Below are 18,839 nucleotides of genomic sequence, written 5' to 3' on the forward strand. Positions count from 1 at the left end.
AAGAGCTGTTTCAGCCTTCCCTAGCCCGGGCAGATAGAGTGAGCGTGCCGTTCTCCGGTCTGGCGCAGATACAGGTGAGGGGGCAGAACACCTGCGGGTCTGGACGGGCTGTTTCCCACCGGACCGCAGCGCTTCGAAAGCCAAACGCCATGCAGTCATCTGCCAGGAATAATTCCATATCCGCGAGTGCTGATTGTGTCTGGACCGGCAGCCATTAGCGGCTCCCTGAGGCTTAAGTTGCTATGAAAATCGGTTTTGTGTCATGCATACCCCCCCCCTCTCCCCCTCCCCCTGCCATCCAGAGTGTGCTAACGGAACCATTTTAGACTCCTAAATCAGAAAATCCTTAATGGGCCTCGTGTCAGTCTGTTTCAAAGCTTTGACCTCTGACCCCGTGCTGTCTCTCTCCAGCACGCTGCCGATCCCCGGCGCGGGACATTAAAATTGCATGAGATGTCTAAGTGTCCCGCTATGAATCTTTTAAGTGCCTCAGTTTTCACGGGGTGAGGTTCAGAGCGTACATGTTAACAATGTTGCTCGAACAAAGATGGGTCACCCCTCCTCAATGACCTGTCTTCCTCCTGCAGATAAGGATAAGTCACACAATCAAGGCTTCTGCATGGTAGCACATTTTCATGTGTAAAAGTGTGGTTCATTCTTAAAATTGATATGGGTAGTGCTGGTATCAAACGCATTTGATAGAATCCAGAATTTGGAAGACTTGGAATATACTGCTTAAACTGTTATACTGTTTTTTTGATTGTAGGGTGTACAATTCTGGTGCTCCACAGTTGTGACTGTATCAATGTAATTTCGGTTAAAACCATTTTAGACTGAAAAGTCACAAATTCATCAGCCATTTTCTCCCAAGAACATTTCCAAACTTTGTAGATCCTCACGGAACCAGACGTTGAGTGGCACATTACAATTGCAAATGATTGGCTGTCTATGCAGATCAAGCTGGTTTCAGGCAAATGCATCTTTTCTGGTAATGATGAATCAACATTTCCTTCAGTTAGGTAGTCATAGCATCCAGGTAAGTCAGTGTTGGAACTTATTGCAGGAATAAATGTATTGCAGTTGCAACAAAAGTGGAGTGATACAGAAATGATGCATTTTTTTGGTTCCAGTTCACACTCTACGGCCAATAAATAATTAGCAATCTCAATCTGGAACTCAAACGAATGTTTAGGAAGTAGAAACCGTGACTTTCTTTGCTGGGCTTAGTGTAGACCCATTGTATAGCCGTTGCAATCCGTTCTGCTCAAATGTAAGCCCTGTCTCTGTCTGTTCTTGTTTTTCTGTGGGGGTGGAACTGCTATTGAGTTTTTGAAATTCTAGTGTCGCTCAGCCGTGGATTTATTTGACCCACTTTGAGCCAACTTCCTCTTGATAACCAGTACAAACTAGCTAGCACAAGAGAGGTCAGTTCTGCAGCATTGAACTCCTTCGTCAAGCTACTGCCAAACAGTGAGGTGAGAGGTAGTGTGATGGTTGCGAAATACTTCTTCTGAATGAGCCGTTTTTAACTCTTTCTGCATACCTACTTTGCGATTATGGTTTTGAAAAGTATTTAATAAAACTTTTATTACTTCTGTATATTTTAGTCAAATTATGTGTTAGCAGAGCTGCCTACACAATTTAAGCTTTACAAAAACAGCAATAATACTAGTACAAGTAGAAATTAATATGGCTTTGATAGTAGTCACTATCAAATATAATACAATTAGTAAAAGTATGTATTTATGTGCAACAATGTATCTAGTCTGTAATCCGTCAGACTAAGAATGAAAAGTAAGCTATGTCTAACCAGAACTCAAGGCCTTCATTAATGTATTAACTGTCCCTCAAGATAAATGAAAAAAAAGCCTTCACACTGCCCAGCATCTGAGAGAGTCACAGAGTCACAGAGTCACAGAGTCACAGAGTCACAGAGTCACAGAGTCACAGAGTCACAGAGTCACAGAGTCACAGAGTCACAGAGTCACAGCGTCACAGCTTTGCTGTTACAGCAGATCCCAGTCAAGCGTGACCTAATTAAAATCACCTATCTCACTTTGGTGTAAAAAATGAGTTGGTCATGGTTCTGTGGTGCCAGTGTTCTGGCTGGTGGCCGGGTCTGGAATTGATTCTCAGCTGAGGGGACTGAGAGAGATGGGCTCCTTCTGTTCCAAATGGCTTTTTTTTTTTCTTTTTTTTTTCTTTTTTTTTTTTAGTTCCTGACAAAGGATCTTGTGCAACCAGGTGTGTGCCATCCAAACTCCGAGTGCTTTATGTCCTAGAGGTCCAAAATTGGCTTGACAGAGACTGGCATTAGTGTTTTCACTTTTGCAGGTTATGTCTTACGCTGTATTTGCTGTTGTCAGTCTCAGGAAATGATGTAAACCCCACATTTATAATTCACACTAAGTAAATTATTTGAGTGCAAATGCATTGATCATATGTCTGTCGTAGCAGAAATTAATTAGACTTTGAGATGGAGGAAAAATTTCAATGAGCAATGATTTAATATCCTTATTCATTGTGACTGCACCTTCCAAATAAAAATCTTTTGAGATTTGTGTGATGGTTTCCCCCAGGAGTGCGCATTTTTTCAATATTCAGTTGACTGTTTCTGTCACTGCCTGTCTTTTAAAACCTCAGATTGAAAGCATCCTCTCATATAAAAAGTTCCCAGGGCATCCTTTGTGGCATAATCTTGCAGGATCTCTTTATGATTGATAACCCTAAGATGTCAGGTTTTGTGTGCCCCCATTATGCTATAGAACATTTTGAAGATATTCACAATGCGCTCTGTTATGAACTGATCATATTTTGTTAGCAGAAGAATGGCCACTGCTGTAATAAGCTCCTTGGACACTGTGGTCCTGGTGCAGGTGCTGAAGCACTGAAAGTCCCCTATCCTGCTGACCCACTAACCTCCCCTGTAGGGTATCCAGTCTGGTGGAGCATTAATCTACTGGAGACTGGGGGTCATGGCTTTGTAACCCCCACGGGCCTGCTGGTAATGTCCCCCAGTCGCACAGAGAGGCAGGCTGGGAGAGTCGGGCTCCAGCCTAACCTGGAGGTCTTCCCCACACTGCCGTGGAGCAGCGTGTGTGTGTCTGTGTGTGTGTGTGTGTGTGTGTGTGTGTGTGTGCTGTAGGCCTTGGCCATAAGGAGTGTGTCTCTCTCTCCCCCCCCCCCCCCCCCCCAGCCTTTCTCATTTATCTGGGCCGTGGTTTAGCGTTGCCTTGACGCTAGGCTGGAAATCCTTGTATCTGTCACTGCCATTTCTCAAGTGCTCCAGGAGTGCCAGGCTGAAGGTGAAGCAATGCAGGTGTGGCCTTCACAGGGGCAGTTAAAGGTGTTTTACTCTCTCGCTCTCTCTCTCTTTCTCACTCTTGCTGTCTTTCTTTCTATTTCCATCTCTCAGCATATCTTCCAGCCCTTTCTTTCTCCTTCTTTCTCTCTCAGCATATCTTCCAACCCTCTCTATCTCTCTTTCTTTCTCTTTCCATCTTTCTCTATCTCTCTATCATATTGTTCAGCTCTTTCTCTCTCCCTCTCTCTCCCCCTCTCTCACTCTCTCCCCCCTCTCTCACTCTCTCCCCTCTCCACCCCCCTCTCTCTCTCTCTCCCTCTCCCCCTCCCCCTCTCTCTCTCTCTCTCTCTCTCTCTCTCTCTCTCTCTCTCTCTCTCTCTCTCTCTCTCTCTCTCTCTCTCTCTCTCTCTCTCTCTCTCTCTCTCTCTGACACGCACAGTGTTGTTCAGGCTTGTCAGGAACTGGTAGGGCAGGGCTGCATCTTGCCCCAGGGCGGCTTTGTCCAGGTTATCGCTCCACATCTGCCGGTGGCTCTCGGCGTGTGTACTTACCTGTTGCCCCGCTGCGCAATCACGCTTCAATGCCACAGCCGGGCGGAAGGTCAGCCGCACCAGCCCCGTGTGTAATTCAGTTCAGATTAGTAAACGCAGCTAGCTGTGATATGACTGGCTGCAGGATCTTTTTGCATATTTAATGCTGCCACGTTCCTTAAAAATGCTTCCCCTCGGGTGAGGGAACGGCACAGCTAACGTGATTGTCCTGAATTTGCTGCCGTTAGCGTGAAACTATGGGTGCGTCAATAAAGTATTCCAAAATGGGATTATTCAGTTTATTTAATTTAATGAGACCAGGTGCATATTTAGCTGAATGTAGTGAAATATGTTTTTTCTCAAGGGACAGCTGTCAGTTTTGCTTTTCATCAATGCGGAATGCCTTTGTAGCATTTTACGGGGAAACAATTTAAATAAAGATTCCCCAACCCTGCTCCCTGTCTCCTTTTGCTAAGCTAATGTTCAGGTTCTGCAGAGATGTATTCACATAATAACTTGTCATAACATGGTGTCATACTAGACACTCATTCCGAAATATTTGTTCATCGTTTTGTCGCCTTGCTAATCAGCGACATGCACATTTGTCAGATTGTGGGTCTTGCTTGGTTTTATATACTTGTAGCTTATACTTGTGATTTTATTTATTGTGGTACTTATAGATGAATTGAAGGAACCCCATTAAGCAAAGTGTTTTCTAACTGTTTTATTTGCTGGAGATGCTTCAGGCTATGCATTGCAAGCTAGGACTTTTTTTAATCCACAACCTGGTTTAGTGTCTCATCCCAGAGGCAGTGTCATAATGTTTTCATGGTTGATGGAGAGTTTTATTTAGTCTATAAGAGGGGCATATTATGACTCCTTTTGTGACCGCTGCTATGTCGTAATCTGTCATGCACTCCTTGGGATTCATGACTTCCTTGAGCAAATGTGTTGGCTTCTACCATGCAATGTTTTTACATGAATTTTCCACAAATGTCTAAATCAATCTTTCTTACTAAAGATCTAATCTGGGTCATACCATAAGAGATAGGCAATGGCAAATGCAATGTTTGTTATTCGATTTCCAATATTACATCTGAACAGCTTACTGTACGTGGTACTTTGACTCGAACTGGACTGGGGGCAGTCTTGGGCATTTCATTCATGGTGATTCAGAGAATATTTGTTGAAAGTAACCCATTCTGCATGGTCACAGGCCTGGCTAAAGTACTGCATCCTGCAGATGGAAGGCATTAAGAGTGGAGGCCTGTGTGGCATTCAGGGAGTACTGAATCTCATGCCCCTGAGCAAGATTCAGCAGTTTTTCAGCATATTCACTGCTATGCTCTCCCCATAAAACATAAAAATCATAATTTTGGCTTGGTTTTTAAATACACAAACTGTAAAACTTGTTCCAAATAAAATTGAATTGCACTGGTTTTCAAACTGATAATACACGCATGTTCATTCATAGCTCCATGGCTTTTGAAGACTGCTTACGGACTTGCTTATGTCTAGGATCCATCTTCCCATAAGAGTCCTGGAATGTGCATTAAATGTGTAAGTCATGAGTGAACAGAGAGTCTTTGATCTCCTGGAGCTCCTGAAAAACAGCATCTAAATGCATTACTGTATTTCTGTCAATCAAAACCACGCCATTCAAGTTAATCTCCGGTATTATGTAAAGCAACCTCGCTGTAAAGATTCCTTTTTGCCACAAAAATAAATATTCATATATATTCTATATACTGTGTGGGTACTTTACAGGGTAGCTCTTTAGGTTCCTGCACTGCTCAATGCATCTTACGATTTTCTGGGAAAGCTTTGAAAAAACGGTTATTGGCTTTTCATTTTCCCTGAGGTGATTTCCGGTAACGGCTAAAATCAACATTTAGCTTTCTGTATTTTCCCCGCATGCTTGCAGCGGGGATCTTGTTAGCGCAGTGCTGCCTGTGTTCTGACAGTGGCTCTGCTCGGCGCGGCTGATCCGTGCGGCCGTGCCACGTGTCGCTCCTCGCCCTGATCCGCGCGGCCGTGCCGCGTGCCGTCTGCCAGCTGCAGGGCCCGGCGCTCCGAGCGTCGCTCCGGCCCGGCCGCCGGCCTTTCCCCATCTCCCCCCGCGCCAGCTGGTGCTCCTGGGGGCTCACCACCACCAGAGCTGGGCCTCGGTCTGCGCTCCTTAGATCATCAGCCTGGTTCCCCGGAGGGTAAGGAGCATATGTACAGGCCTGTCACATTGCACTACGTAGTGCATGCTACCTAGGGCAATAAATATGGCGGGTAGCATCTAGGCCCACCCGTTGAGAGAGGGCTGGCAAGGGCAGCCTGTAGCGTAGTGGTTAAGGTGCATTACTGGGACCCGCAAGGTCTGTGGTTCGTCCCCAGTGTAGCCACAATAAGATCCACACAGCTGTTGAGCCTTTGAGCAAGGCCCTTAACCCTGCATTACTCCAGGGGAGGATTGTCTCCTGCTTAGTCTAATCAACTGTACGTCACTTCGGATAAGGGCATCTGCCAAATGCCATTAATGTAATGTAATGTAGTGGCTGCCTTTGATGGATAGTCCAACAGACCAGTCTCATTCGTCATTCCACAGGAGGTGGGAGGGACATCTATGTTCACTATTGGCTAATGGGTCCATATATCCCTGTCACAGCTGAAGTAAAGATGGTCCTGATAATTCCGAGGTTCATCTGATTATCGGGCTTGGAGAGACGGGGCATGTGCAATTTCAAACATTCTCAGTGTCACATTCCAAATGCTTGACAGCTTAATCTCGTTAAGGATACCGAATCTTCTTTCTGCCAAGAGTGAATACCCTCGCAATTCAAACATAATTATGCCTCTTCACATGAGGCTGTCAAGGTAGTGTGAATAAGAATATTTTAATGGTATGATTTTGTCCTGAATTGACAGTCTTTCTGAAATATCCACTTTTCTTCCTTCTAGCCTGTCGCGGGCTTAATTTTTCCTGTGAATCGGGTGAACCGCACTGTGAATTCACCAGTGTGGGCAGCAGCAGCGGATGTTATGCTGTGTGAAACACACAGGAGATACGAGCGACCGCATATTTGAGCATCTGACAGTCCTCAGGTAATGTGATTTGTATAGTTTTGAAGAGTTGGATGGGAACTGAACAAAAGGCAGAATCTGGATGAATGATTCATAGTGTGCGCCTTCCTATCCTCCCAGTGCATTGCTGAGACTTGTTTCTATGAAGTTGGAACAATGTCCTGAAAAAGACCTCGGGGGGGGGGGGGGGGGTTTATAAAACTCTGCAGTGATCTTCGCCGTAGAGTCTGAGGTAATGGTTTGAGGTCTATATGAAGGAGAAGGCTCTGACACTGGGATGCATGAGGTGACTCTGCTGGTGAGTAAGTTGATGAAGCCATCATGTGTCCACCTTGAGCATACTCTGTAGAGCAAGAGCAGGAAGTCGGGTTGACCTAATGATCCGTGACTTTCCCCGTAACAGGCCTGCCCTCTTTCGTAAATAGCCGAAAGGTCATTGCGTTTTTTTTTTCCCCGCCTCTCCATTTCTGAGCCAGTGTATGTATGACATTTATACGGAAATTACCTTCTTCTTCTCTCTGCTTATATTTCAGAGTGGTTTTGTTAACTGTGCGCTGTTCAGGGAAACAGGTCAGAGACATAATACGTTTCAACATTCATATTTAATTTGCTTTGCCTTGCATGTTGCATGTCCGTAATCTTTCTCGGTCCAATACAGGCGTGTGTATGAATGTGCGTACATTTGCACCCACACACATGCTCACACTCCCACGTATGGTCACACACACATACACACGCATACACACACACACTCACAAAATAAGCATATAACCACATGGTTTTAAAAAAATGCTAAGAAAGTTATAAAAGGCTGTCATTGCAGTTATATCTGTGGTTGAGTAGCACGAATTTGTGTCTTGTTCTTTCAAATCTAAGCACTTAGTGCCACTGCCCCCCTCCCCGACTCCTTTTGTCTGAATAAAATAATGCTGTCTGGTTCAGCTGTATGATGTCTGATGTCTGATGATAAATAAATGTACTCCCTCAAGAAGACGTGTGACTCAACCAGTCGGGCCTTTCAGCATACTGCCTTCTAAAAATCTCAACAGCACTGCGTTTCTCCTCGGTCCCTCCCCCCCCCACACACATACGCATGGGGCTCATCCATTCTCCTCCATGAAAATCAATCACGGCCCTGTTTATGGAGGCCCTGTCTGCAGCTGTTAGACCGTGTCTCTGGCTGTGTGCGGAGCCGGTTTTAGAGGTGTGAGGCGTCAGGTCAGCGGAACTGCGCCGTCTGCTCTTAAACCCGCAGCCTCCAGTGGGGAGCTGAACTAGGTGGGTGGGAAAAGACCGAGGGGCTCAGGAAACAGCTGGTGACAGGAAGTCATAGGGGGCCATCAAATTGCCTTAAAGTATAGAGCCCACTTCCAGGATTAGAGCGAGCTGCCTAACACCTGCCTGTTCAAATGAATGCACAGGACCCAGAGAGGCACTCGGAGAGGCCCACAGACACAGACACAACTGACGGTGTCCGATGGGTTCTGTTGTTTCACGTCTGGTTGCAGGGTAGATCACCGTCCTCTGGAGATGGTTGAGTCACCCTGGAGGTTCCACACCCTGGCCCACCTGCAGGCAGACCCCCTCTTGTGGCACAGCTGTCGAGCCCCTTTAACCAGAAAGTCAATAGCGCTGTATGAGTCAATTACACTGCAACGCTGCAGTCACCGGGCATCTGGGCTTCCAGTATCCAGGCGACCAATCGCTACGTCACGCTACGCTTACTGCACCATTAATAATGTACCTCCTCCCTCGCCTCCTCAGTTTCTAACCTCCTCTGTAAACGGGCATCCCAGTCATTTACCTTAACCACTATGCTACAGGCTGCCCCACAGAGATGTTGCTCCACCCCTGGCCCATCCTCGAGGCCCTCTCCGATCCAGGAGCCCCGCGATCGGAGCAGAGCTCGCCCTCTCGCCCGGCTCGTGTCCCTAATGAACCTCGGTATTCAGATACGATTTCAAATTAACCGAGAGGGGAAAGCAATTACGACTCACCCCCGCCAGCCAGGCGGAGGCGGCCTGTTTGAAGTTCTCTGCTGTGGATTGATTAGCTCATGTTTGGCATACGCAGTGACATCTGGGAGATGGGAGGGAGACAGTGCGAGGAAGGACAGGCCACTTTTGGAAAGCAGGATAGTGAGGAAGATTATTAGTTTTCTTACCAACATAAAAAGGTTTAACAGTGGTTATTGTGTATGGAAATGCAAGCGGATTAGACCATAAACCCCACTACTATATCTTGTTAATGCTAGCATTATCAGCCAATTTAAGCTATTTCCATTTGTACGATTCAGCAAGTTTTAGCCTGTAGATTGTCTTCCACTGCTGCTGCTTATTTCTCATTGCTTCATTGTGCTCGTTACAGGCCCATCTCATTACCATACTTCCACCAGTGATGCTGTCTTCAGGCCTGTTCCATGAAAGTCCCAGCATATATGCGCTTTGCTTGAAACGGGTGTCCATTTGTCAAAAAGCATTTTGATGATGAAGAATTAGCGTCCGGTCGCATTTGCGATAATCGTCGTCAGCCTAGATAATATAATCTGTGAAAACTGGAATGGGCTGTTGTGGCATTTTTTTCTGCGAATAAATAAAAAAGAGAAGCCAAGCGAAAGGCCAGCTCTTAAATGTCACGGGTCCAATCGGGTGACATTTCCATTGTGCGGCGCTGGTGGAGGTTGCATTCCTGCGACACCCTGGCTTTGTTTTGGAGAGACCTTTGGACACGGGCTGCTCTCCCCAGGTTTCCAGGGCCTGAGCTCTAATCGTTTGTTGAGGTCACTGCTCGTCGACAGTGAGTGGATTGGACAGCACAAGGAGAGCACTTTCCTCAAGGAGACACCGTTTGCAGAGTGCAGCAGATGTCAACAGTGGTGAATGCGCGCAAGGTTTCAGGTCATGGGGGGAGACGTTTGCGCCTCCCAAAAGCCGTTGGCTTTCAGACGGATCGCTACCAGGTGGTGTTTTTCCTCAGGGGTGAAGAGGAGGTCTATTCATTATTTGCGAGAGAGAGAACATCTGACAGAAGTGAGTTATAAATCCCAATAAAAAAATGGTGGTAATTATCCTAGCATAGCATGCGTTCATACATTATGCTAACGGACCAGTGCGTTTTGGATACGGCAACAAAAATGTTGATGCAGTGTAATGGACTGTGAAAGCTCTGGGTCTTTTGTGGGTGTCATCCACAGATGTCAGGTCATGAGAGGACAAAAGTAGGAGACAGTTCAAAGTCCTGGATCTATTCATTATGACAAGCAATGTGGACATATGGCCATAAAGCACTAATACTGCCCCTCTGCCATTCTGTGGGAGTCTCATTTAGAGGCACAGGTTAAAGATTAGCAGGGTATCAACAGACTGTGGGCTCAATTACTGTGAAGGATCTCTAGCTGTTTTTATAACTTATAGTTTATAGTGTGTAGGTTGGATGAGGCTATAGATGAGATTTTTAACAGACCTACTGCCTCTTTCCCTTTAAGGAGCATTAATGCACTTAGTAAGCAAGAGCTAAATTGAAGAGAAGAAAATGACGGCAAGAAAAAACCATAGTTAAATTTTAACACCTAAGAGCCAAAGCGGAAGTTCTTGGAAAGTTGTGTTGACCTCAAAATTCCAGGGGTCACGTGCCCCGCGGGGCGCGTAAGCACCTGCCCCGGCATCCCGCCGTAAGGAGAGGCATCCGTCAGCGTGCGGCAGACAGGCGCACAGATGCCCGCCCGTCACCGCGCGCGATAAACCCCCCGCACAGTGCCGACCCCTCCTTTCAGCAGGGAGAAACGCCATCAGCCTCTCCCAGATGTAGGGAGGTCACAGGTGAGGTGGCGGTCTCCCCTCTTTCAGGAGTGGGGGGGTGAGGGGGGGTCACCGCGAGGTCTGGGGCTTTGTGCCGAAGGAGTTCGGCGTCAAGATGGCCGGTGTCTAAATGAGCACGTGACCGCGGAAGTGTGCTTGCGGCTTTGTTTCTGCTCTAAAGGAATTAGTATTGACTGGGACACAGAAAGGCCCCATTGTTTCCCTGGCAGTACGCTCTGCTCCCTTCTCTTCACACGACAGCTGTGCTCTTAGGCACGCCCTGCTCTTCTTTAGGTTTAACGGAGCCGCTCTGCGCTCAATTACCCCAATGCAACAGCTGGCCGCTCGATTGGCACCCTCCGCCGTACCGAATACGTCCCCTGATTGGGCACCGCCTCCCCAGACATAGTGGAGGGGACAGGGGGCTGAAATACAGAGGGAGAGGTGGATGGGGAAGAGAGCAGAAGGGACATGCTGTTCGGCAGATGCCCATCCAATGAGGTTGAATGTAATGGGTGGCCATTGTACCATTGTGCAAGGTGTTTGACCATACTAACGTGCCCTGTAAACTACACACTTATATATATATATATACACACACACACGCACTGCATTAAATTTGAGGTATTTAGAAGGTCTTTTATTAAACCCTGGTAAGTTATGTCAAGCTATAAAAAGATGTACCCTCAGTGAGCACTTTATTAGGCTTTTTTTTCTTCCCACCATTCTCTGCAAACTCTAGAGAGTGTTGTGCATGAAAATACCAGGAGTTTCTTGAGTTATTCAAATCACCTGTCTGGCATCAATAATCATTCCAAGTCACTTCGCTCACATTTCTTCCCCATTCCCATTTGGTCTGAAAAACAGCTGAACCTCTTGACCATGTCTGCATGCTTTTAGTTGCTGCCATATTTGCATTAACAAGCTGGTGTACAGGTCTACCTAATAAAGTGCTCGGTAAGTGTATGTCTAAAATTATGTTTGCAATATAAAGAATAATAAGACATAGATTTAGTTTTTATGTTTGAGTATGTCACAGAATAGATTCCTTTGAGGAACACAAAATTGGACATTTGTCCTGAGACCCTCCATCCTCTTGGCTGGAGCACGGTTATGAACAAGGAGCGCACTCCCTCAGGGGCACTATAAATGCCTTTTGACCCTTTACAATGTCTGCCCTGGCGCTTTGTGGGGGTGAATTATCCTGTTTCGAGTACTTCAGTGAGCTTTCAGCATGAATTGCCCCAGGTGGGTAATTTCCTGACTACAACAGAATGTTTACTACACAATCATCACCATAGCGACTCAGCAAGTGAATGCTGCTCTCCACTGGCAATGTCAATAATTTAAATGACAAAACACTCCTAAACTTGAAGGTTATAAAATCCATTGTTCTATTTACTGGTCCTATAACCTTTTTGTCCGATTACCATCAAGGACGTAGTGGAGAGTGTATAGTGCATTGTTTGCGTGAGTAACTGTTGAATTGCCAGGCCTACATAAACATACACAGTTAGAAGTGTCATACAAATGTGTTTGGACTCCCTCATCGACCGCATATATCATTCAAAACCATCTTCTGCATTCATTCTCACATATGTGCACGAAGATTAATCTAAAGTGATAAACAGACCTTTTGGAGAGACCATTTTAAAAGGATTATATTTATTTACTTAGTGCTTCTAGGTAATTACCTATTCCGAAATTCGGATACATTAATCTTTTGATAGAGGCATTGGGATGAAACATTTTTGCTTCATTGGTAGTTGTGGACAACCTTGCTGGCTATTTGTGAGGCTGGCACTGGGCGAGTCGGGGAGATGGCTCAGAGATGCATTCATAGACACGTCTGCAGAACACACAAGTACATGATTATGCTTGTATTGATAGTAATTGCACTGTTAGATACGGCTGCCTATGCATGTTTTCTGCCTTGTACACAGAACTGGTGTTGAAATAAAGCTTGCGTTCAAATTGGAGTCGTGGTGATAGGCGTATTAAATAAATTAGCTGAAGCCATCTGCCACCATTGCATTTTCCTGCTGCAGTTGCTTTTAGGTTCTGGACGGGTTATCTTTTACCAATAGCAACAAGTGAACTCAGTGTTGTCCTTATTATTGTCAAAAATCAATAATCAATTACATGTTAATATAACATTTTTGCTGAAATATAAGGAATTATGTTCTTATGTGTCAAATCTCCTTTGCTGCCATAGATGAAAAAATATCCTTTATTGGGAATGGTGTAATTTATTTACTCCTTATGACTTCCACAGTCAATGTCCTATTGACATCTGAACCAGGCTCCATGCAAACATTAATAAACGCATGTGCACTGTGGCCAAGTCTGTGCTGGCAAGCGTTCAAGGAGAGACCGTGATCTCGAGCAGCCATTAAGCTTTCAATGAAGGTCTCCATAGAGGAAGCACTTTGGTGGCCAGTTAGAGACAGATAAGTCTGCGAAAGGTCACTTCCTCATGGCTATTATTTTCTGCAGACTCTTGATTACACACAACCCGAACCCTATTATATTGGCCAGTGGTATTTTAATGGAAGTCTCGAGCAAGACTACCTCTCCCCATCTGTTCAGGTCTCTTCGCTGAATACAAAGAAGCTTTCATTTTTGTCTTTGTTAAAAATAAAATAAAAAAACAGCGGCATAACTGCTTTTTTTTACTGAAAATGATGTTTTTGTTCTTAATGTTACTTTGCTTTATGTGGCTTTTGATGGACAGTATCGTCAGTGAAATGACAGTCCCACGGTGTGCTTTAACGGGTCACGTGATTTGGCGTGAGGGATTCTGGGACGGGCGTACCCTCGCCCCGGTGAGCTCGGGCCCTCGGCAGGGAGTGTTAACGATTAGCCAACAGTAGCTCCGCGGAGTGCGATGCGTAACACTGCTCTGTGTGACCGGACTCCAGGAGCAGCATTGAACCTGGATTATTTATTCAGGAGGATAAGGCGCCCGAGCTGTTGAGAGCATCGGAAATTGGAAGGTTAAGGTGCTCGTTAATTGCCTTTGATCAGTCATTAATGCATTATTAAAGTCTTCAAAGCCAGTTCAAGTGGTTGCAAAGTATTGAATTGGAAGAAGAAAGCCTGATTGCACACTAATGAAATGGCTGACTTTGGTTGAACTTGTGGTGTAGTTGCACGAAGGGGGGAGTAAACGAAGGGAAAACGGCTTTGAATTTGAAGTGGGCCGACATACCAGACTGCAGACTGTCTGTGACATGCGGAATGAACCATTCAGATTGCTCTTCATGTCCTACACTGACTAACTGCATTTTCCTCTCCCTGCATATTGTCTTTTCAGTCACAATAACGATAAACAACGACCGAAGCAATAAAAAACAACTGAGGCCTGCGTGTAGCAGCATTATATTTTGTTCAACATATTGGTTTTGAGACTTGGTGGTGGCTTATTCAATACCTGCAAGACATGAGTTGATGAATTTAACATCATTGGGCAGAAATAAAACAAAAGAAATATTGACTTGAACGCACGTTTGTTACACAAACTGACTAAGCATGGTCATGTGATTACATCTGGTTAAAATTCAAATGGTGATGCATAGACTTGCCTGTGAATGGCTGAAATGTAGATAAAACATGCATCTAAAGAAATTGAATTTGCTTGCTAGCTGTTTTATGGATACGGTTATATTACCTAGGAGATTTTTCTTTTAAGAATATATTTAACATGTTTAGCAGGCTTAACAAGATCTCTTGTTCAAATATTCTTAAGTTTTATTTTGTCGGGCAAAAATAGTGGAATAACTAAATAAGTAAATCACTTGACTTGCCCGTCTACCCTGCATTATTTAATTGAAGGTTTTTTTTGCTCTCTGTTGCTTGTCACAAAAAAGTTTCAGACATTACCTTTTCCTGGAATTTCGAAAAATTCCAGGAAAAGGATTTACGATAAGCATTATGTTTTATTAAGAGGATAAAACATAATTCGTATTGTACTGCTGTAGGATATAGAGTCTTGCCTTTGTCCAGGCAGGCAAACAGATCTTCAAGCTAGGACATGTGCCCAGGACATTGGAGCATTAACGTGTCTTTCTGTAATGGGATTTAGGGCAGAGCCCCAAGTAAACCACTCCACTCTGCCCCCTAGGGGCCAGTGATGGCAGTAACTGCACTGCAGCACATGAGAAAAACCGTGCTCGTTCTCTTGATGTACAATGCTGTTACCGCTAGTCCAGGCAGACCTGAGAGTCTCTGTTATTAAATCTAATTTTACTTGCTGTCACTATTTTGAGGGAGACAGACAGTGGCATCAGTGTTGTCAGAAGAGCTCATTGGTCCATGCTGGTGCTGTCTTCACTGTGTATTAAGAGACAGGGCGTGGGGGGGAGATGAGGGCAGATTGTGCTTTCTTTAGGAAACTGTGATGAATTCGCAGAGCCCCCTGTCTGCGTTTGGCTCCTATTATTAGAACGTGATTAATGGGTTTGGAAAAATCTGCTCCCACAAACAAACATACATGTAATGTCCCTAGTTTAGGCCCCGAGGGGACCCATCCCGTGCAGCTGGGCAATACGGCTACCAGGGTGGGGAGAGTACTCCATTTTCACTCGTATCCAAAGCACTCAGAGAGATTGATGCAAATTTGGGAACATAAATCAATACATTGCTACTGAAATTGTAACGGTTTTTTCATACTTAAAAGCAAGTAATATCTTCACTGCAAAACAGTGGGTTTCGCAGCACAAGGGAATCACAATGACTTGTAAATATTTCATATAATGTAAATATTATGAGTTATTTTTCATGGTTTTCACCACATGCTTGACTACTTTAGAGATTTAAATTTATATTTGGAGTAGTCTCTTTGTAACTGCTTTCTCCACCCTGAATATTTCATGGTTATGACGGCCATACCTTCAACTTTCAATAATTTAGTATTGCTTTGATTTTGATTTTTAAGGCCCCTCTCCATGGGATAGTTCATTTTACATATTCTGAATTTAAATTGTGTTCTGCAATGTATTGAATAGTATTTAATTGAATATTTTAGGTGGCAGAAGCAGAACACTTTCTTGTTGGTCGCACATTGTTCTTTGATTGAGAAATCAGCTTTGTGTAAAAATCTGCATTATTATTATTATTATTATTATTATTATTATTATTATTATTATTATTTTATAAAAGAGCAAACTACCCTTTAATGTAATTTAAATCCAGTGCAGAAAACGGGAAGAAAATAAATCTGTACTTCACTTAATGATGACCAGGTGGCCAGTCATGGCACTGAACTTATAATACTGTATATTTGTGCACACACGCAAGCACCGGCTTAATAATATTGATATAAAGCCGGCTGCCTCCCGCTAATATTATATGGTAAATCATGCATCTGAATCCATAGTGATTTGAGCAGAATTGATATGCTGTAGGCCATCTTATCCCTCTCCATCATTCTTTCCCACTGCTGTTTCGCTGCGAAATAGATATGCATCGCACATCTGTATCTTCTGAAAGTTGACATGAATTGCCTCCCTGTCAGACAACTAAACTAACTACAGATACACCCCTTTCAATCTGTGGACTCTGGCTATTTTCTTTGCTCAACTGTGAGCAATTTATGTGAATTTGTCCCCACGGGTAATTTCAAAACGGCGGTACCGCATGTCCGCTGTAAAATGTTTTCCGCATTCAAGCAAATTTCCCTACCTAGGCCAGCTGTTTGGTGATCATTGAACAAGTGGTAGAATGGCCCTGATTGCTGGTGAGCTGAGCAATGTTTGGACAATGTGTGTGCTTAGCCATGAAGAGTGTTCAGTAGTGCCTGAGTTATTTTGTGATGGCCTCGAGCAAATGAGCACATGCACCAAGATTTTCATCTTTTCTAGCAAACACACAAGTGGAGACTTTCTGCAACCTTTCTTTATTAAGCTGGCCTCAAACTGGATGGTAGATTGTTGTTGTTATTGTTGGGTCAAAGAGTCTTAAGTTAGACATTGATTTGTGTCTTCTGAAAAAATCCTTTTTATCCAGTGACAGGATTGCAGGAAAATGGGAAGGTTTGAGTGGATTTATTCCATTTACATATACAGGCAAATCTTGTAGAAGCATGAACAAAGTAGAGCTCTGACTTGAACTTGCTTATATGAATATGAATTCCATCACTGTAACAAGAGGTAGTCTTTTGGCAGTTAGAAAGGATTTACACGTGAGGACTTCAAGGTGGACCCTTTCCCTAGCAGCAAAGGGTACACACACTCAAACAGGAAATAACGCATCAAAGCGGCATGTACATGAAGAAAATTTCACTTTGCTTCCATTTCGGTGAGCTATCAGCCTGGTAAACACTGCTTTGCGCTTTCTCCAATGCTCCTCGCTGTTCTCTCAGCTGTCTCCTGTTTACTCAGCAGTGTTCCAGCCTGCAGTGAAATCGCCTCATTATGCCATGTTAACTGTGCAATGCTGGAATGGTGCCTGAGTTCAGATGCATTTTGTTGGAGTATACAAGCTCCCTGAATGGCTAACTCGGCTCAAGAGTTGTCTGAATGTATATAAAAATAAATAAATAACTTGACTAGCAGTTTTGCTATGGATTTGTATACTTCCAGGAAGGTAATTTCTGTTTCCAACAGTCGTGGCTTTATAGCCGCACCCGGTCAGAATTCCGACGTAGCAGGTAACTGGAAAAGTGTCGGCTCTATAGAAACACCTAGAATGTCATTCTTGGTCCTCCGGAATGCTTGCAGGACTGGCTCTTCCTATAGTCTGCATGCTGGTGATTAGGAGATGCAGCTGAGCGATTGTGTAGGTGTATTGCCGACTGTAAGCGTGTCTTGCTCTGCTGCGGTATGTGTTGTATTGCTTTCTCTTTGCAGAAGTTTTTCTTCTTGCTGGAAGCACTGTGGTGTAGATAGATTTACACCCTCTTCTGTGATTGACTGTAAAGGTGGACAGCAATCATTTCATATCTGCATAGCATTACAGAAATCCACAAGAGAAGGGACAGACTTGTTAGACTGCATAGTACACTCCTATGAGTGGTGGCATATTCTACTTTCCATTCAGAGAAGTGGCTCACAAGTGTGTGAAAAAAAAGAAGAAAAAAGTTTGACGCTGTTCAGACTCGGGGTGAAAGAGAGGGTATGTTAATTGGGATCCACGGAAGAAGGCAGAGAGGAGTTTGCAATCTGATGCTATCTTTCCAGGATCCTGGCAGGCAGCCACGTCTTCCCATCACAGTAAACCCAAAAGCGTAATTGTCATTTTTATCAGATTGAGAAGAGCTTCCGAGCACCTTCTACATCTAGCCCTATTACTCATTTAATTGGTACTTTACCAGGGTGTGAAATTAGCAGCCGTTGACTGGCAGGGGTAGTAATAGATTTTCCTTGATAAGGTGGCCTTGTGATTTTTTTTTTTTTTCTATTTTGCCAAGGACATTTGGCTGGGAAAGGGAGATGGCTGAACAATGTTGGCTTCCACAGTTCCTGACATTAAGTGGGGTAGTACTCAATCATGTGTCTATTTACTCACACACCGGTGAGAGGAGAGCTCTCTCAAAGCTCTGGGACTGTTTACTGGAATAGAGGACGGGAAGGAAGATTCTTAGTTGGCGTGACCCTTGTGGGCCAGCTCTAATTTTAGAGGAGCCACTGGGCCCTTTTCTAATGGTCAAAAAGCCTCAGCATTTAATTGCCGCATGTTTGTATTCATCCTTTTATTAATCCTATGTTTTTTAATCTAACACTGACTTCAAGCTATCTTGTCATATGTTCTTGTGCCGGCCCAGTCCACAAGAGCAGATGGCAGATTGGCTAAGAAATGACCTGTGTTTCCGCTCGTGTGGCCAAACGCAGCTGACAGACACTGAGCTCCCTGCACAGAAAGCCTGTGGGTCAGTTGGTTGCGTGGGAGGTCCAACTCTGCGAGAGCTTCTCTGATGCTCTTCCTCCTCCCTGAAGAGCAGAATATAACGGCCTGTAGCATAGTGGTTAATACATGACTGGGACCTGCAAGGTCAGTAGGTCGATCCCCGGTGTAGCCACAGTAAGATCCGCAATAAGGGCCTTGAGCAAGGCCGTTAACCCTGCATTGCTCCAGGGGAGGATTGTCTCCTGCTTATATGTAATGTAATAACTGACACGTCTAGATTGGTTGTGGTGG

General features: G+C 44.5%; 1 protein-coding gene across 3 annotated transcripts in view; it reads left to right on the forward strand.

Annotated features, from left to right (window-relative positions):
* Positions 1-18,839, forward strand: part of LOC133111601 (SH2 domain-containing adapter protein F-like) — a 67,639-nt gene that overhangs the window by 16,631 nt on the left and 32,169 nt on the right. The gene's annotated exons all lie outside the window — the stretch shown is intronic.

The sequence above is a fragment of the Conger conger genome, chromosome 15, assembly GCF_963514075.1.
Source record: "Conger conger chromosome 15, fConCon1.1, whole genome shotgun sequence".
Classification (NCBI taxonomy): domain Eukaryota; kingdom Metazoa; phylum Chordata; class Actinopteri; order Anguilliformes; family Congridae; genus Conger; species Conger conger.